Consider the following 7,594-nt stretch of genomic DNA (forward strand, 5'->3'; position numbering starts at 1 on the left):
GCGCCTGGGTAGCTCAGTCCATTAAGCGTCTGCCTGTGGCTCAGGTCACGATCCCAGGGTCCTGGGATCAAGTCCCACATTGAGCCCCACATTGAGCCCTACATTGAGCCCTACATTTAGCCCCACATCGGGCTCCCGATGCTTGGGTGGAGAGCCTGCTTCTGCCACTCCCCCTGCTTGTGTGCTCTCTCTCCTCTCTCTCTCTCTGGGTCAAATAAATGAATAAATAAAATCTTTTTTAAAAAATGACACCGAGGAGATAGATATTGGCAGGCTGTGCAGGGCCTCAGAGGCTATGCTAATGATTTGTGTCTTTATCCTAAGCACAGTAGGGATTATTGAAAAGATTAAAAGTGAAAAAGACTATTCTGTCTGTAAAAGGCATTAGATGAGGGGCAAACATCAAGGCAGGGAGCTCAATTAGAAAGCTACAACTACATTTCTGGTGAGAAAAGAAGATACCTTAGTGGTGGGGAGAGTGGTAGACATCGAGAGAGAAGAGAGCTTTAAGGGATGCTTAATAGGTGGGATGTCTGGATGGCTCAGTCGGTTAATCATCTGCCTTTGGCTCAGGTCATGATCCCAGGAGGGATCAAGTCCCACGTGGGGCTCCTTGTTTGGTGGGGAGCGTGCTGCTCCCCCTGCTTGTGCTTTCTCTCTCTCTCTCTCTGACAAATAAATGAATAAAATATTTTTTAAAAAGAAAGAAAAGAAAAATCCATAATTGTTAGTAGCATTGGTAGCACTCTATGGTCTAAATACATTTTTTAAAAAAGATGCTTAGTAGGCAAAATTGATAGGGCTTTAGGACGGATTGTGCATGAAAGTAAGAGAGAGGGGTAACATGGCAAAGATGACTCCCTGGTGTCTGGCTTTTGCAAAGGGATGGATGATGGTGCCATTCACTGAGATAGGGAACACTGCAAGAGGACCAGATTATTGTTCTTGGCTTTTAAGGGGAAGAGGAAGAGAAGAGTTTGGTTTTGAATATGTTGAATTTGAGGTGCTTTTGAGACATCCAAGAGGAGATGTATAGTATGCACTTGGATAAAAATGTTTGGAGCACAGAGAAAAACTGGAGATACAAATTTATGAGATATATGAACAGCTGGTAATTGAAGTCCCAGATTTGGATGAGAATTTATTTTTATTTTTAAAATTATTTTATTTATTTATTTATTTATTTATTTATTTATTTAACACACAGAGAGAGTATAAGCAGGGGGAGTGGCAGACAGAGAGGGTCAAGCAGACTCAATCCCAGGACCCCAAGATTATGACCTGAGCCCAAGGCAGCTCTTTAACCAACTGACCCAGCCAGGTGCCCCTTAATTATTCCTGGTGCGAGTGCAGAGGGAGAAGGAAAGAAGCAGGCTGCATACTCCACGCAGAGTGGACTCAGGGCTTGATCCCACAACCCTTGAGATCACGACCTGATCCAAAACCAAGAGTCGGATGCTCAACCGTCCGAGCCACCCAGGTAAGGTTTTAAAGTTTCTAAACTTTAATGTTTTTATTTTTATTTTTTAAAAGATTTTATTTACTTATTTGATAGATCACAAGTAGGCAGAGAAGCAGGCAGAGAGAGAAGGGGAAACAGGATCCCCGCTGAGCAGAGAACCCGATGCGGGGCTTGATCCCAGGACCCTGGGATCATGACCTGAGCTGAAGGCAGAGGCTTTAACCTACTGAGCCAACCAAGCGCCCCTAGACTTTAATGTTTTTACATTTAAAGATTTTTAATCTCACCCTGGATGAGATTTTAAAGTGAGAAGAGGGGCTAAACTAAGTTGAATGTTAGCATGTAGTGGTTGAAAAAAGGAGGATAAGGAGGAACCAAAGAGGTATGAGAAAAGCAGGGAGAGTGATGTGTCAGATAAACCAAGGAAAGGGAATATTTCAAAAAAAAAGGGAATGGCCGTGTGGAGATTCCTCAAAAAATTAAAAATAGAACTACCGTATGATCCAGCCAATTCCATTTCTGGGTATTTACCCAAAGAAAAAACAAAAACACCAGTTTGAAGAGATATATGCACTCTATGTTCATTGAAGCATTATTTTTAAAAGATTTTATTGATCTTTACACCTAATATGGGGCTCAATCCACAGCATTGAGATCAAGAGCTGCATGCTCCACTGACTGAGCCAGCCAGGTGCCCCACTGGGGCATTATTTACAACAGCCAAGATATGGGAATGGCCTAAATGGTGTCCATTGATAGATGAAAGGATAAGGAAAACGTGATACACACACACACACACACACACACGGATAATACTCAGCCATAAAAAAGAATGAGATCTTGCCATTTGGGACAGCATGGAGGGACCTAGAGGGTATTAAGGTGAGTGAAATAAGTCAGACAGAGAAAAGCAGACACCATATGATTTCACTTCTTTGTGGGTCCTAAAACACAAAACAAGACAGAAGCAGACACATGGATACAGGAAACTGTTGGTTACCAGAGAGGGGCAGGGTTGGATGATGGGTGAAATAGGGGAAGGGGATTAAGAGGTATAAACTTCCAGTTATAAAATAAATAAGTCATAGGGATGTAAATTATAGGATAGAGAATATAGTCAATAATATTAAAATAACTTTGTATGGTGGCAGTCAGTAGACTTAATGTGGGGATTGTTTCATGATGTATAAAAATATAGACTCACTATGATGTACACCTGAAACCAATAGGCTTTGGTGTGTCAACTAGGCTTCAGTTTAAAAAGAGAGAGAGAATGGTTACCTGTGACAAGAGCTGCCCTTAGGACAAATAAATGAGGATGAAAACATGTCTCTTCCATTTAGCGACACGAAGGTCATTTTTTTTTAAAGATTTTATTTATTTATTTGACAGACAGAGATCATAAGTAGGCAGAGAGGCAGCCAGAGAGAGGAAGGGAAGCAGGCTCCCTGCTGAGCAGAGAGCCCGATGTGGGGCTGGATCCCAGGACCCTGGGATCATGACCTGAGCCGAAGGCAGAGGCTTTAACCCACTGAGCCACCCAGGCGCCCCACGAAGGTCATTTTTGACTGCTCTGGTCATTCATTTCTGCATAACACACGATCCCAAAATTTAGTGGCTTAAAACAAAAATTTAGTTATTATTATTATATCTCAAGATTATTTGCATCAAGAATTGAGACAAGGGACATTTGGGACAGTTCATTTCTGCTTCCTGAGGTCTGGGGCCGCAGCTACGGTGACTTGAATAGTTAGGAACTAGGATATTTGGGGGCAGGTTGGCATCTTTCTCTCTAGACAACCTCCACACAGTTAGCTTGAGTTTTCTCACAGAATGGCAGACTCCAAGTAGGCAGACTTGTTACGCGATGCCTCAAGAGTCCAAGGGTGAGTGTTCCAAGAAGCCCAGGTAGAAGCTGCAAAGCTTCTTACGACCTCGCTTTATAACTCCCAGAACATCACTTCTGCTGCATTCTTTTGGTTGAGCAAGTCACTAAAACCAGTCCAGATTCAGGAAGAGGGGAATTAGACAAGAAAGGGCGGCAGAATGGGGGAGAGAGTGGGAGGGAGGGAAGCTGAAAAATCAAGAGAGAAAAGGGATAATTGATAGGGTAAGATTTCTGAGAAAGCAGAAAGGTAGGTAACTCGTTAGATACGTGGAGAGATCCCTCTCAGACGGAGGAATAGCTCTTGCATTGCTATAAGAATGAGAAAAGTTAAATGGAATGGGATGGGGTAGATGGTTCTAAGTTCTGTTCGGAAACAGGAAGATGAGGGCAGCCCCATCTCTTGTTGCTCATGTTGATCCAATTTGGCTATTGGGATCTTTGAGTTAACTCCTGCATCCCTTTGACATACCTGTCATTGCAGGGTTGTTGTGGGGGTTTTTTTGTCTGTATGTTTGTTCAGTTTTTGAAAATTTGAAAAATTTCTGACACCCCAGGCTAATCTTATATTTTCCTGCTCCAGTCCTAGAGGCAAACATTTCTCCTCGGAGAATGGAGGAAATTTGGTAATAGCTATTAAATTAAAAATCCATTTAAACTTCAACCTTGTAATTCTATTAGGTATATAGCTTAAAGAAATAATAGCAATGTTTTGAAAGAGGTATGCGCCAGCAATTTTTTGTGTGTAAGCATTTTAAATGTATTATTGTATGTGTTAATAATTCATTTAACAAATACTTCTTGCATGCTTATCATGAGTTCAGCACTATTCTAGACCTTGGGAATACAGCAGGAAATTAGACAAAGTCCCTACCCTCTTGGAGCTTACAACTTAGTGGGAGAAAAAATCAACAAAACAAATATGTATAAGTCATGTTACTGTAAGGCAGTCGTGTCAGTCAGGATACTGGCAAAAGAAGAATTGATAAGTTTAGGGGTCCCTGGGTGGCTCAGTCTGTTAATAAGTATCTGACTCTTTGATCTCCGCTCAGGTCTTGATCCTCAGGGTTGTGAGTTCGGGCCTCGTGTTGAGCTCCACAAAAAAGGAATTGAGGAGTTTAATGAAAGAGTATTTACAAAATTGTGAACAATGTTAAGGGAGATAACAAGCAATAATTAAGCACCCAGGATAGGAGAGGGGTCGGGAGACATTATCGCAGCTTGGCATTAAGAGGCAAGGGGAGGGAGAAGTTAACTGAGACCTGAAGAGAAATATAGCAATAGCAGAGACTCACTAGATAGAAATGTGGCAGGTCCTGAAAAAATCGTGATAAGGACGGAGCTGGGAAATAAATACCACAACTTCAGTCTCTCCCACCCTCCTGTCTCCTGAGGGCATCTCTCCTAGGCAAAACCCAAAGGGGAAGCCAGAAGGCAAGGAAGCCTACTGTTGCAGGGCTCAGAACAAGGTGGGGAGGGACAGAGTGGATCTGGACAGACCAAGTGATAATATTCAACATAGTGGTGATAAGTGCTATGGGCAAAAGAAGGGTAAAAGAGAAAGAGTAAAATGCAGCGCTATTTTAGATAGTACAAGGATGAGGGGATATCTGAGTAATGGCGCAGATAAAGTGATGGAGGGAGTCTTGTGAGTATCTGAGAGAAGCACACTCTAGAGGGAACAAAGTACAAGGGCCCTGAAGTGTTGTTCAAATACACAGTGAAATATTACACAACAATCAAAATGAATGAACTGCAGCAACCTGCAAATATGCCTGGACGAATCTTAGAAAATTAAATATTGAGGAGAAAAATTATGTTCTGGAAGAGTACATGTAGATGAATGACCATTTTATAAAGTTAAAGCAAATTATTATAAAAGTATATACTTTTAAGAAAAATATATCTGGGGGCGCCTGGGTGGCTCAGTGGGTTAAAGCCTCTGCCTTCGTCTTGGGTCATGATCTCAGGGTCCTGGGATTGAGCCCCGCATCGGGCTCTCTGCTCAGCAGGGAGCCTGCTTCCCCCTCTCTCTGTCTCTGCCTGCTTCTCTGCCTGCTTGTGATCTCTGTCTGTCAAATAAATAAGTAAAATCTTAAAAAAGAAGAAAAATATATCTATATATGTATGTATAATCACACACAAACACATACATACGTGTAATAGAATTGTATTAAACAGAGTGCCGCAGAATGATGAACACCAGATCCAGGATGATGGTTCTTTGCCAGGGTGGGGGGGTGGGAGACAGGCAGGGGAATGAGATTGCGGGCCATGTAGTTAGATTTGGTTATTGGGTTCATGGATACTTACTCACTAAAAATGAGCTATACTTGGATTAATAATGAGGAAGCCTCATTAATCAAGGACTATGATTAATTTAATTATGTTCATCTGAGGACCAATGAAAAAAGGCTCTGAGGGTGCCTGGGTGGCTCAGTGGGTTAAAGCCTCTGCCTTCGGCTCAGGTCATGATCTCAGGGTCCTGGGATCGAGCCCCACATCCGGCTCTCTGCTCCGCGGGGAGCCTGCTTCCTCCTCTCTCTCTGCCTGCCTCTCTGCCTAGTTGTGATTTCTCTCTGTCAAATAAATAAAATATTTTAAAGAGTAAATAAATAAAGGCTACGCTTTAAAAAAAGAAAAAAGGCTCTGAGAAGCCAGGGACCATGCTTGGCATTCTTGTGGAACAGCAAGATGAAGTAGAGAGGTGGATGAGGGCCACATTGTGTGGGTTCTTTAGGTCATGGTGATAACCTTGGATTTTATTATAACCCAGATGGGAAGCCACTGGGCAGTTTAAGCAGGAGAGTTACATGATCTGATTTATGCTTTATTTATTTTTTTTTAAGCAGGCTCCACACTCAGTGTGGAGCCCAACACAGGGCTCAAACTCATGACCCTGAGGTCAAGACCTGAGCTAAAAGCAAACATCAGATGCTTAACTGACTAAACCACACAGATGCCCCTGCCTGGCTTATGTTTTAAAAGATTCACCCCATCTGCTGTAAAAAATAGACTGTAAGGTCGGGGCAGGCCCATGAATGGAAGCCAGAAGGCAAATTAAGAGCCTAGTTTGGTAGTCAAGGTGAAAGATGATGGCAGATTTGACTAGGTCACAGTGGTGAAGGTATGCGAAAAGCGCTGGGATTTTGGATATATATATATGGGCCAGGGTGCTGTATTGCGCGACCTCTGACCTCCCCTTGAAATTCCTGGTGATTGGCAGTGCGGGAACTGGCAAATCATGTCTGCTTCATCGGTTCATTGAGAATAAGTTCGAACAGGGCTCTGAGCACACAGCCGGCCAGGCGTTTGGACCCCGGGTGGTCATCGTGGGTGGGAAGACTGACGCTCGGGGTTTGGGCCACACGGAGTTGTTGCCAACGGGCGCCTGGAGCCCTGCATGGGTGCCTGGTACAACTTGCTGGCCGCCTGCCCAGCGGACGCCCGCACATTGGCTAGTCCCCGCATCGTGGCCCGTCTCTGTGGCTTCAAGAAAGACCTGGACCCTGAGCGCGAGCTTACTTTCCTGGAGGCCTCCCGCTTTGCCCAGGAGAATGAGCTTATGTTCTGGCCATTAGCGTCCTCACAGGGAAGAGGCTTTCCTGAAGGGTGCCCACACCGCCCGTAAGGAGATGCATTCAGGCCCGCCGGACCCCGGGGGAATGGGCTCAGACATTCAGTACGGGGACGCTGCCCCGCCCAGCTGTCACAGCCTCTGTCCGAGCTCCCAGACCCTGGCCCCCCTCAGCCCGGGAGCTGCCCAGACGGACGGAGCCAGCTCACCGGTTCTCCAGGACCAGCCGGCCCCTTCTGGCTGGGCCCCAGACCCAGGCGCTGGGAGGCGGAGTCTCTCCCCTGTCCTGGCCCCAGAGAAGCCTCGCCAGGCCTGTCCCTCTTCCCAGGGCCTGGCTGAGGGGCCAGATGGGCTGAGAATGAGCCACCGGGAAAGGGGAAATCATACCTGCTGCTGCTTCCTCTGTCTTGGTTAACCCCTGTTCCCTCTGAACCCCTAACTTTGGGGAACTCAAAGAGTTCCCAAAGCCTGAGACCAGGGCATTTGGCTCCAGCTCCCTGCCATTGCCAGTACTTTAATAACTAGTGATAGTTTTTTGTGTATTCTTCCAGAAATTTTTTGGTGTATTTACATATACATTGTACAGATGCGCTTTTAAAGAACACGGGTAGGACCATACAATGCATGCAGTTTTACTTTTGCTTTTTTCACTTTATGGGTGAAATATATC

The 7,594-nt window shown here is 44.6% G+C and overlaps 1 pseudogene; it reads left to right on the forward strand.

Annotated features, from left to right (window-relative positions):
* Positions 1 to 3,329: 3,329 nt before the first annotated feature.
* Positions 3,330 to 7,339, forward strand: LOC123934736 (annotated as a pseudogene).
* The last annotated feature ends 255 nt before the right edge of the window (positions 7,340 to 7,594 follow it).

Source organism: Meles meles, chromosome X (assembly GCF_922984935.1).
Source record: "Meles meles chromosome X, mMelMel3.1 paternal haplotype, whole genome shotgun sequence".
NCBI classification, from domain to species: domain Eukaryota; kingdom Metazoa; phylum Chordata; class Mammalia; order Carnivora; family Mustelidae; genus Meles; species Meles meles.